This window comes from Apodemus sylvaticus, chromosome 1 (assembly GCF_947179515.1).
Source record: "Apodemus sylvaticus chromosome 1, mApoSyl1.1, whole genome shotgun sequence".
NCBI classification, from domain to species: Eukaryota; Metazoa; Chordata; class Mammalia; order Rodentia; family Muridae; genus Apodemus; species Apodemus sylvaticus.
Genome location: NC_067472.1, coordinates 206,188,346 through 206,201,758, shown reverse-complemented (window position 1 = coordinate 206,201,758; position 13,413 = coordinate 206,188,346). Strand labels below are relative to the sequence as shown.

At 37.9% G+C, this 13,413-nt stretch overlaps 1 pseudogene; it reads left to right on the top strand.

The window, feature by feature from the left end:
* The first annotated feature begins 5,865 nt into the window (after nt 1–5,865).
* LOC127685100 (60S ribosomal protein L36-like) lies at nt 5,866–6,177 on the top strand (annotated as a pseudogene).
* The last annotated feature ends 7,236 nt before the right edge of the window (nt 6,178–13,413 follow it).

The window sequence follows — 13,413 nt, the reverse complement described above, 5'->3', positions numbered from 1 at the left end:
ACATATCAAATGATTTCCCTTTTCTAGCCCCCCCACTCCCCGAAAGTCCCGTAAGCCCCCTTCTCTTCCCCTGTCCTCCCGCCCACCCCTTCCCACTTCCCCGTTCTGGTTTTGCCGAATACTGTTTCACTGAGTCTTTCCAGAACCAGGGGCCACTCCTCCTTTCTTCTTGTACCTCATTTGATGTGTGGATTATGTTTTGGGTATTCCAGTTTTCTAGGTTAATATCCACTTATTAGTGAGTGCATACCAGAATTCATGAAATTCTTAGGCAAATGGTTGGAACTAGAAAATATCACCCTGAGTGAGGTAAAGCAATCACAAAAGAAAACACACAGTAATCACTTGCTGATAAGTGGATATTAGCCCAAAAGCTCCCAATACCCAATATACAACTCACAGACCACATGAAGCTCAAGAAGAAGTAATACCAAAGTGTGGGTACATTGATACTTCTTGAAAGGTGGATCAACACACGATGGCTTACAACCAACCAATAGACCGAGCATAGGTTCCTCAAAGGAGCAGTTGGAGAAAGGACCCAAAGAGCTGAAGAGATTTTCAGCTCCACAGGAGGAACAAGTACCAACAAGTATCCCCAGAGCTCCCAAAGACTAAAACACCAAACAAAGAGAACCCATGGCTCCAGCTACTTATGTAGCAGAGGATGGCCATTTCAGACATCAAGGAGAGGAGAGGCCCTTGCTGCTATGAAGGCTCAATGCCCCAGTGTAGGGGAATTCCAGGTCAGGAAAGTGTGTGGGGAATTGTTGGTAAACGGGGAGGGGAAATGGGATAGGGTGTTTTTGGAGGGGAAACAAGAAAAGGGAATACCATTTGAAATATAAATAAAGGAAATATCTAATAAAAAATAAACAAAAAACAAACAAAAAAGTTCAGAACCTAATCCTGAAATTCCTCAGTAGGTAATAAAACCTTTGAGTAATCTGAGCACCTTGGACCTCAGCATTGTACTTGACTTTCTTGGGTCAGTGTTTGAGCACAGAGTGCAATGCAGGCTAATGACTAACTGATAAGGGCATTGACCTGTGTTATCTAATCCCAGTGGCAATAAAAAGAAAAAGTGATATATGACCACTTGGGTGAAAACATTTGAGGATCATTAGTATAAACACAAAAATAACATTTACATTTTAAATTTGTCTCTCATAATTCCATGTAAATTACCTTCATTTGAAACTGCATTGGACTTACCATATTTGTTGTTCCAGTAGAGAAAGATCCTTTCTTCCCTAGACTCCCTTGGTCTGAGTGCCTAGGTATCACTAGGTTCCCACCTGTCATAAGATAAACAAGAAGCTAGGAAATTTATATTATTTAGGAAATAGTGTGTAAATTTATTTACTCATGATATTGTATCTCACTAATGTTTATAATTGATAATTTTCATTTAAAATATTTTTTAAAAAATGAATATTGAAGTATGAGTACCAGAAATTCTAATTTTGTACTTTTGATACTCTAAGGTGTACCAAGCAATAATTAAAGTGTAACTGAAATATTTTAAATAAATTCTGTTAGTAGATTGGCACATTTTATTTTATGTATATTGGAACATTTCATGTTCTTCAGATAATTGTCAGCTCGACCCATTCTATTTCTTGTCTCGTTGAAGCACTGCAGCAATTAACATATATGTTCAAGTATTAGTGTGGAATTACTTTGCCTTTCGGCCAGGAATTGCAGCTAATGGGAATTTCTTCCTGGGATGATTAAATTCCCTGAGTACTCTCTTTGCAAACAAAGTTGAAGAAATGTATATAATAATAAATAGACTGTTAAATGTTTTGATGGTTTATATACTTTCAAGTTGACTGAAATCATCTAGGAAATCATAGAAGCATATTTCTGATTGTGTCAGAGATTTTCCAGCTGGGATTATCAAATGGCAGGCGTTCCACTCTGAATGTGGGAAGTGTGTGTCCTTTGACCTGGAAGCTGAGGTTGAATAAACAGTAGCAAAGGAGATGGCCACCAGAGGAGTGCACCCCTTCTTCTTTGTTGCCTTTCTGCAAGGCTAAAATGCTGTGCTCCAGCATACTCTACTCCCAGCCATGATGAACAGAATCTTCTGCAGCAATGAGCACTGTTTTTGCTGGCTGACTCACAAGCTCATGCTTAGTTGCCCAGGACCTCCTTCCAGGGAATGGTGGGCAATGTCCACAGTTGCATGGGTCCTCCCCTATCAATTAACAACCCCTCACAGACATGCCTAAAGACCATTTTCATCTTGGTGATCCATAGTTGCTACACTCTTCTCAGGTGAGGCCAAGATATCACTCAAGGTTAACTGAGATATTTTAATAAGATTATTTAACATGTGCATATTTTATTTCAGTTTTCTTCATATGATGGTCAGCTATGCTCAATCTTCTACATGACTCCTTGAAACATGACATCAATAAACACATATGTGTAAGTATATTTGTGTATTGCTGACTTAAAGTCCTTTCAGTATCATCTATACTGAGAAGTTGTATACCTGGAACAGATTTCATCTTTATTGCTAGTTTCTTCAATAACCACCATATGCATCTCCAGTCTATATCTCCACTGATCATCAGCAGTCTACTGATAATTTTCATAGATCTGGGGGGGGGGAAATATAAAATTCCAATTGAAGCTCAAAATACCCTGAAAGTTAAAGTAATTTGGGGAAAAAATAGTAACTAGAAATGTGCAGCACTGAAAAATAAAAGGGAAGAATTATGAAGTTAGTGGAATCTCAGGCTCTTTTACACTTTTTAGTTCAGAGGAACTGCACACTCAGAAAGTTGTCCTTTTATTTTTATATGACTCATCAGAAAATTTTATATGATTGCACAAAATCACATTAAGTTATTTTCCACTCACTTTGTGGCAAATGACATGATTTCTCCTATATACCCATGATTATATACCTATTCAATGATCCCAAGTCCTTGTCCCCTGCTTTCTGCTGGATTTCCCATTGGGAGGGAGTGTGTAACTGAGTCTTCTGGGTTCACTTTCTACATAGTTCTCTTTTACACAGCCTCCTGAATTGTTCAGTTTATGTATTGACAACTCTTCTTGTCTCTTTCATACAATTGATTTTTTTTTACCTTTTTTCCTTAATTGTTTTTAGTTATTTTATTTACATCACAATTGCTATCCTCTTTCCTAGTTTTCCCCTCCAAAACTCCCTATCCTATCTTCTCTCCTCTTGCTCCCCAACCCCTCAACACCCACTTCCCTGTCCTGCCATTCCCCTACACTGGAGCATCCAGACTTCACAGGACCAAGAGCCTCTCCTTTCACTGGTGTCCAACAAGGCCATCCTCTGCTACATATGGTACTGGAGCCAGGGGTCCCACCATGTGTATTCGATTGATGGTGGTTTGGTCCCTGAGAGTTCTGGGGTTACTGGGTGATTCATATTTTTCCTCCTCTGAGGCTGCAAACACGTATAGCTTCTTGGGTTCTTTCTCTAGATCCTCCATTAGGGTCCCTGTGCTCAGTCCATTGGTTGGCGGTTAGCATCCACTTCTGTATTTGTCAGGCACTAGCAGAGCCTCTCAGGGGACAGCTGTATCAGACTCCTGTCAGCAAGCATTTGTTGGCATCCACAATAGTGTCTGGGTTTAGTAACTGTATGTGGGATGGGCTCCAGGTATGGCAGTCTCTGAATGGCTTTTCCCTTAGTCTCTGCTCCACAATTTGTCTCTGAATCTCCCCGCATGGGCATTTTGATCCTCCTTCTAAGAGGATCACAGTATCCACACTTTGGTGTTCCTTCCTCTTGAGCTTCACACTGTCTGTGAATTGTATCTTAGGTATTCCAAGATTCTGGGCTAATATCCACTGATCAGGGAGTACATAACATGTGTGTTCTCTTGTGATTGCGTTACCTCTCTCAGGAAGACATTTTCTAGGTCCACCCATTTGCTAACAATTTCATGAATCTATTGCTTTTAATAGCTGAGTAGTACTCCATTGTGTAATTGTACAATGTTTTCTGTTTCCATTCCTCTGTTGAGGGACATCTGGGTTCTTTGTTGCTTCTGGCTATTATGTATTCGACTGCTATGAACCTAGTGGAGCATGTGTCCTTATTACATGTTGGAGCATCTTCTAGGTATATGCCCAGGAGTAGTATATCTGGGTCCTCAGGTAGTGCTATGTTCAATTTTCTGAGGAACTGCCAAACTGAATTCTAGAGTGGTTTTACCAGATTGCAATCCCACCAACAATGGAGGAGTGTTCCTCTTTCTCCACATCCTTACCAGAATCTGCTGTCACCTGAGTTTTAGATCTTACCCATTCAGACTGGTGTGAGGTTGAATCCCAGGGTTGTTTAGATTTTCATTTCGCTGATGATTAAGGATGTTGAACATCTCTCTAGGTGCTTCTCCGCCATTCAGTATTCTTCAGTTGAGAATATTTTGTTTAGCTCTGTACCCAATTTTTATAGAGGAGACATGGAAAGGGGAAAACAGTAGAAATGTAAATAAAGAAAATATCAATAAAAAGAGGAACAAAATATTATTAAATCAAGCCTGGTGAAACATGTTCTGCATATAATAAAACTGTATGTTTGCTTTTTATATAAAATCTTAAGTTTACTGATGCCCCCCTAATACACAATACAGCAGGTTTGAAATCTAGTTTATAGGTCCATTTATTCCTCAATGTTTATAAGCTTAAACATCAATTCCATAGTTCCTTTTCAAGTTGTAAGTGTCTCATCAAAGTAGACCAAGATTTACAAGGCTCTGTTACTGAGATGACAAAATATTTTCTTTCACTGTAAGTCCATAATATTCTTCATAGGAGGTATATAGTGAGGGTAACATCCAGGAGAGAGAATGTCTTAGCTTAGTGGTTTCCACAATAACATAAACTCCTTCCTTACTCTACTCTATCAACGTAAAGAACTGTTAAACACTTTCCAATTAATGTGATTCTCTTATACTACCCTCAAGACACTATTAGAAATTATGAATTCAAAAAGTGAAAACTGGAAAAATGAGTTTACTGATTTCAACTAATTTTATCAAAGATGCTTAAATCAAGAGGGGAAATGAATCTATAAAAATTATTTTAGTTCAGCACAAAGACACATGAATAGATTTTTTTAAATGTTTCTTGAGTTTTTTAGTAGTTTTAGTAATAAAAATGTAAATGTTCACTACTTTTGTTTTATATAACAGACTTTTTACTTATTTAAATGAATACGTATAATGTAACTTTTTTCCTTTGAATCATATGAAACTTTATTGGTTTGCATACAAAAACAAAAAAGTTTATGATTTCAATTTCATAATATTAATTGCAAACTATAATGTCCACACATATAAATTAATGTAAAGTATAGCCAATTAAATGACAGTCATATTTATCTAGTGCAAAGTTTAAGATGAACCTAAATGAAATACAATTTAATATTGTTTTCTCTTCATTGCCCTAGAAACAAAATTGATTTAGAAGCGATATGGTGACCACCAGTGACTGTGATGTTGTTCTAGCAATTAGCCTATTTAGGCAATATGTTGTTGCACTTCATAAAAATGTTCTCTGGATTAAACACACATGTGTATCAAGATTAGAGACAAAGAAGTATAATGTCTATTTGCAATAGACTAATAAATAGAAAACCTGTTTATTTTTTCTATTGTTGTCTATGCTATATTATTTATAGAAAATAATGAAATAAACCTAGTCCTCCACAAACCATGAAGTGCACAATATATGATAAAGGTAAAGGGACGGAGCCTGGATAATCGAGTAGAAGGAACTAGCAACTTCCAGGAAAGTAGGTTAGAGAATAAGCTTGAAATAACAAACTGGGCTTCCTGTCCTGGCTGTGGTAGGAGAGCAGCAGCTATGGCCCTGCGCTACCCCATGGCCATGGCCTCAACAAAGCCACAAGGTGAAGAAGAACATCAGGGAACCAAGACACAGCCGGCCTCGGGGCGCCTCACCAAGCGCACCAAGTTCGTGAGGGATGCGATCCAGGAGGTGCAGGGGTTCGCTCCCTAAGAGCAGCGCGCCCTGGAGTCGCTCAGTGTCCACAGACACCTGCGCACTCTAGTTCATCAAGAAGAGGGTGGGCGCGCACATCTGGGCCACGAGAAAGCGGGAGGAGCTGGCAATGTCCTGGCAGCCATGAGGAAGGCATTCCCCAAGGAAGATTGATGAACCATCCCCCCCCCATAAAAGATAGTTCCAAAAAAAGAAAAAAAGAACAAAATGGTAGTCTGCAGAGTTTCAGCAGGTGCACATTTTATTTCCTTTCCTATCACTGCAGTTTACCTGTCTAGACAACTGTCATGGAGGTTTTTATCCTTCAAAAGAAGCAAATTCACTTGCCTTCATGGGCAGGATAATTTGTTTATAAACATTAATATTTGACTTGCCATATGTTCATTTGCTTTTTTGGGCAGGAAACCCTGTAGCACAGGGTGACATAATAAGTTATATAACATGATACAGGATTTCTGCTCTACTTTTCACTGGATCTGGATACTGAGATTGCAAAGATTCAGCACCAGCAAGTTTTATGCAGTGCTGAGGACAAATATCAAAACTTTGTGTCTGTTAACCCAGTAATTTACCAACTGAGTTGTACTACGAATTCTGTGTATTTCATTTAATCAGAGCAAAATGCTTCTCATTATTTAAAAATGTGTGTCACAGCAGAACTGAAAAAAATTAGAACACCATAGATGCAAAGTTGTGCTGACTCGTCTAGTTCAGGCCTGTGTTCAAAACTAGGAAAAGAGAGAGAAGAGAGATGAAGACACCAAGAGTGATAGAGTGAGTAGAATTTTATCTCAGAAATTAAAATAATCTGCACATGATTGGGGTCTGGGATTATGCTGGTCAATATTTTGTCTAACAGAGTCAAACAGGGTGACATTACATATATTATATTCATCTCGCATAATGAAATCATGACCCCCAAACACATGTTCTTTACACTTGCAGTTCCTAAAATTTCAGGGACAATAATATCCAGTCTCAAGGCTGAGGTGAGAAATTGTGCTCATAATGATTGCTTCATGCTGGGGATTTGTGAGAACACATTCTCAGATACTGCAATAGGGCCTCACAAATGAAAAGAATAAGATTCTTTAACAATGAAAATAAATGTATTAGTAAGAAGCCTTTGAGATTGAACAACCCTACACTGACCTGAGCCTTGTGTTCTTTCTTTGAGCTATTTTCCAGAGCTCTGTAAAATGTAAAAAGGCCAGAGGCTGAGGCACTGATCCAGGAAGCTTTGCCCTGTAGCAAAGAGGAACTACACCTGTTACAGGGCAAATTCTAAGGTAATCAGTAAGGTTGTGTGTAAGGAAGTTTGAATGTCTGTGAATTTGTAGCACAGCAAACGTGCCCCTTATACCACAAATACAACATTTTGTTCAGGTAGAATGTAATAGGCATTGGATTTCTGAAACCATACAGAAAACAGGATTGTAAACTACCACAGTAACTCTGCATATATGGTAATGAACAGCAATAACACAAAGTTGTCCATAATTCTTTCTTTGTTATTAAAGAGCCTGTTATAGTAGTGAGGTAATCTGATTTCTGATGTTACGTTTACTTAGCATTACTTGAGTTAACAAGTTTTGGATATACATGAGTTTATAGTGTGGATGCTCATATGCACTGCACATGTGTTGGCACTCACTACACATATGTACACTTGCTAATGTGTAGGGAAGCTGAGGTTGACAAGACTCTCTTCCTTGACTCTCTGTCTTATCAATTAAGCTTGCTGCATTGTCCAGATCAGCTAGCTGCTTGCTCCTAAGTTTCTGTCTGTGCCTCTGAGAGAGAATTACAGGCCAGCTTATATGCCTAAAACTCTGTTCATCTGCAGTACATTATTTACAAGAAAGAGTAATTATGCTGTCTTCTTAGTCACTTTCCATCACAGTGCACCCTTCACATTCATCTCCACACAGTTTTGTAGTAGTGATTCCCATCAATATGTACTTGGTATGTTTTACAACAATATTCAGGAACAATATTCATTGTTTTGAATTCAGTCATTTTCTTAAAGTTCTGTATTGAATCTCAAGATTACAAAGTCCTAAAAGGAAAACAATAGACAACCTTCAAATAATGTATTCAGCTATTTCTTCTCATATGTGCTTGTAAGTTTTTTTCTTAGATCCACATATCTTTTCCTCGGATTCTTCGAGTATTCTCTTTGAAAATAATTCAATTAAAGTAAATGAGTGAAATGTATTTGTTTAAGATTTATATTGCATACTATTTCTCTATAGCATACCATTGTATAAACAATATGCTGTCCCATATTTTAGCATAAATTTTCCTACAGAAAAAATATTCTATTTGATTTGGCATGATGAGATTAATGAGCTTACAGGTTTTTTTTTTACTGTAACTTATGTCTGTTCTATTTATGACAACATTAGAAACCTATATTACTTGCATCACACTCACAACTTTCTATAAACATCGTTCATTTTCTATATGACATGGAAATGATGTCAAGATTGTTATGGAGATAAATACAGTTTCTTTCACATGTTTATTTAAATATAATGTTTATTATGCAATGTAATACGTGTTCCCCTATAAATGAAATTAATTATCTTTCCCTTTTTGCTCTTAGAGTTTGAAGATATGATTTTCAAGTCATCTTGAATTCCAGATCTTCTTGGCATAGCTGCCTAAGTGTTGGAATTAAAGGTATGTCCTATCATGCCCATGCGGTGATCCTGTTAAAAATGCAGTGGATTAACTTACTGGGACACTTAGAACATTTAAACAATAAATGTTGATTTTTGTCCACAGTTTAGACATCCAGGAGCAGGTCAGGCGTTCTGAGGCATAGAGATATTGAGGAGAAGATGGAAGTGATGGCAGTTTGTTTGCATGACTGCCTTCATATTGAGGCTTGATTGTAGCTGTAGAGTCTAAGCTTACTACAGGGCTTCTTGGGAGGCCTTGATTCCTAGAGGCTTGCAGCAGAGTTCTTCCCTACCATCCCAGGCAGACATATTCCCATATTCTTTTCAACTACATGTTTCCTTTCCTACCATGAGGGTAAACTGAGGTACAGTGTCTTTCATAACTTAAAATCATCATTTTTGCCATATGCTGTCAGATATACAAGGCTGCAGTACAGTGCTGGAAGGGACTACATAATCAGTACTCAACATTCTGTCATCTGCTTCCACACTGTACAGTTTAGTTCATTATGACAAGAATCCATATCACTTGCCATACTGTGCCAGTGCCTAGGAGTCTGTCACTAACTGTGGCTTAGACCACAGCAGGAGAGTTTCATTTTGCTTAGAGTTTGAACTGACACAGCCCATCTTGGTTTAGGAGGTATGGGTCAGCTAGCCACGTTACACCTACTCATGAATCAGAGAGGGATGAAAGCCAGTGCTCAGCTTATTTTTTCCTTTTTAATCTGTCAAGGATCACAGCCCTTGAGAGCATGGACCCACATTCAGGGTGTGTTTTCTCTCCCCAGATAAGCTTTCCTGAAAACATACTGAAAGATATACCTAAAGATATGTTTCTATGGTAATTTTAAATTCACTCAAGTTGATAGTTGATATTTACCATTGTAGAAGATATCGAAGAGTTACTAGTCAGTGACAATTCTGAAATTATATTTAGCCACAATTAACTACTTCGAAGAGGCTGAAATTCCACCCTTACATCTTATTACTAAGGCCTTAGGCATACCTGTATAGAACTCTACTCTAGATGTTTCCAATATCATAAGAAAAGAAGCTACATATATTTAGCAATCATATAGCCCGCTATATTAATAAGTATGTTTGCTGTCCAAGTTATAGGGAAACGACGTCATCTCATAATTGTGCTTCCCATTATGACACTGGCTAGATTAACTGATTAGTCATATAATCAATGTTTGCTATTTTTGAGAAGGCATTACTCTTATCCATACAAATTTGAGCTACTTAAATAAAAATAATTTTCATTTTATAAAACTTTGAAGTTTGTTAGAAATAAAAATTCCTAATCAAATATGAAAAAGAAGATAATGAAAAGAAATCCTGTATGCCGGAACATGATTTTAGCCCTGCCTCTTGTAAGGCAGGGGGAGGGAGATCAACCCAGGTCTGAGACTGTCTTGACACAATAGTGAGATCATGTTGCAAAGCTAATGATATAAACTCCAAGGAAAGTGGTTAAAAAATGATTGCATATTGAAGCTCCATGTCCATAGAAAGATCTTAAAGTCTTAGAGGATGGCCATTCCACTGCAGATAGACACCATGAAATTATGGAAGGGAAAACAATATGATCCTTAACGCCTTTCCCATAAGCTACCAGTCAGCACACACTCCCTTTCCTCAACTTCAACCATTGTTGCATCTTCATTAAATGCATGTACAATCATAACTGGTTGTTTCTCTTTCACATTTCCTTTTTAATTAGGTGTTTTCTTTATTTACATTTCAAATGTTATCTCCTTTCCACATTTCACCTCCCCAAACGGCCTATTCTCTACCCCCTCACCCTGCTCACTAACCCACCCACTCACATTACTCTTACTACATCACCTACACTGGGGCAATGATCCATTACAGGTCCAAGGGCCTCTCCTCTCATTGATATCCAACCAGACCATCCTCTCCTTGTGTACTCTTTGGTTGGTGGTTAAATAGCTGAAAGCTCTGAGGGTACTTGTCAGTTAATATCATTGTTCCTCCTATGGGGATGCAAACCCATACAGCTCCTTGGGACCTTTCTCTAGCTCCTCCATTGGGCACCCTTTGCTCAGTTCAATGGTTGGTTGAGAGAATCCCCCACTGTATTTGTAAGATACTGGCAAGGCTTCTCACGAGACTGCTATATCAGGCTCCTGTCAGCTAGCACTGTTGTCATGCACAATAGTGTCTGTGTTTGGTAACTGTATATGGAATGGATTCCTATTTGGGGGCAATCTCTGTAAGGTCATTCCTTCCCTCTCTGCTCAACACTTTGTTTCTAGTCTTTGATTGTTGCTTCCTGGTATTGTTGTTGTTAAAAGTGGAGTTATGTTTATGTGGCTACCGTCTTATTGGTCTGTTAATGGAAGATTACATTATTGCTTTTTCTATTGTAGTTTCCATCATTCTGTTGGAGTTTTCTATGTATTATTCTTTGAAGGGCTGGATTTGTGGAAAAATATTATATAAATTTGGCTTTGTCATGGAATATCTTGATTTCTTCATTACGGTAATTGAGAATTTTGCTGGATAGAGTAGTCTAGGCTTTGTGTTCTCTTAGGGTCTGAATGAGATCTGTCCTGGACCTTCTAGCTTTCATTGTGTCTGGTAAGAAGTCTGGTGTAATTCTGATAGGTCTGTATTTATTGTTTTTTTAGAATATACTTAATATTTTAATTGAGGATACATGATTAAATTACATAAAATTTGGTCTATTAACACCACAAATAAGAAAATTAAAACAAAATATAATGTAAACAAATGCAAAACAGAACAAGGTAAATATGTAAGAAATAAAAATAATGGTACTTATTAAAATTACATTACAAGGAATATTAAATGTGGTCACATTATTCTTTAAAAACATAAAGCTTTCCTGATCTATGAAAAAGAAAGTTCTCATAATACATTGTCTATAAGAAACATAGGCTAAAGGGTTCTGGAAGGATGTACCAAGTTGACAGTGAAAGACACAAAAATGAACTAGGGCAGCTACATCGGTTTCAGACAAAGTGGATGTCATTAATATAATAAATTGTCATTACTTAAATAGGATTTGTAACATACATGCTTTTCTTACATTTTGAAGGTTTACAGTTCCATGATGGAGTCACTGGAAGTGTTGAGTTCACGATCTCACTTATGCATGGCAGCTTCTTGCTGTCTTTCTACAACCATGAAACGAGCTCCTTGTCCCTCTCTGGACTGTTATTGGAGGGAAAGTGACCCAGAAGTGACATCACTGCTGGAATCCCAGCTCTCTCCTGGCAGGCTGTGCTCAGAGGGCAATGAAACCACCCAGCTCCAGGGTGCAGATGGTGAGTGGAAGGATCCTTTCCCAGATGCTCTACTCATCTTATGTCCTGTGACTCTCCCACAGTTCTTATTTTAGATTCGCTGTCTTTATCCATTTGTTACCCTATGTTCTAACAAGGAGTCTTGGAAAGGCTCCTATTCTCCCACCATTATAGTACTTTGAACTTTGAACCAGAAGTTATCTGTGATCCCAATATGAAATACCATTCTCAATATCCATTCACAAAATATTAGACAGTAGTGTGGGCCAACTGCATTTCTAATCAGACAAGTATGAAGTTTTCATTGCCTGTTGACATTTCTGGGATCTGAAGTGTTTGTCACTACTTATAGTATTACCCTTGCACTCAAAATCAGCCTGCAACTACATGTGTTCCAGAAGCAGTCTGTTCTGAACAGCCGCTCTAAAAATCAATCTGTCTATAAAAATCCAGCCTTGCTAAGGGTAATGGCAGCATTGGCATTTCTTTTCCTAGCTGAATGAGATAATGGAGGCCTTCAGTGTCCAATTCTTTAAAGAAAGTAAATATACACATATTAGAAGCTCCAAATGCATCATTATTTATATCTTTACATTTTACATTTTTTACCATTTTAAAAGGTACAGTGAAGTCATTAATTGAATATATATTATGTTCAGGAACTTTCCCCCTGTGCCCATGTCCTCAAGGATCTTCCCCGGTTTCTCATGCATCTGATGGGAAAAAATACAAAGATAGACAATCAGACATTATGCATGCAGAGGGACTGAGATACAGAATGTCCGACAGACAGACACACACACACACAGAGAAAAGGGATAGAGGCAGAAAGAGAGAGAGACAGAGACAGAAAGAGTCAGAGACAGAGAGACAGAAAGAGAGAAAGAGCAGCACCCAACTCCATATGAGATTTCTCCATTAAATACCCCTCCTCAGAGCTCAAGGAATCCTGAAGTAGAAAAATAAGAATAAATAATATACATACCATAGGATAGACTAGACACAAGGAGAACAAAGCCTTCTAAGTCAACTGATCAAAACTTATTTGTACACACAGACGGTGAGGCAGTAGACATTGGGTGTATTGGTGTGTGCAAAGTCTTCCCAAAACCTATCTTTCAGTTTAGTATTTTATAGGACTCCTGAATGTGTAAAAATATGTCTCAGTTTCTTGAGCTCTTTTCTTCTGTTGGTTTGCCAAATCTTACTTTGTTGAGCTTTTCTGTGTGGTAACCTAAGTTTCATTCTTAAATTCAGTATACAGATCTAAAAGAAACCACCTTCCTGAAATTATCTGCTGACCTCCAACCATTTATCCCTTTATGATCAATATCGAACACACAAACAAACAAATGAGAAGTATCTTAGGTGAGGGTTAGATAGATGCTTTAGTGATTAAGAGC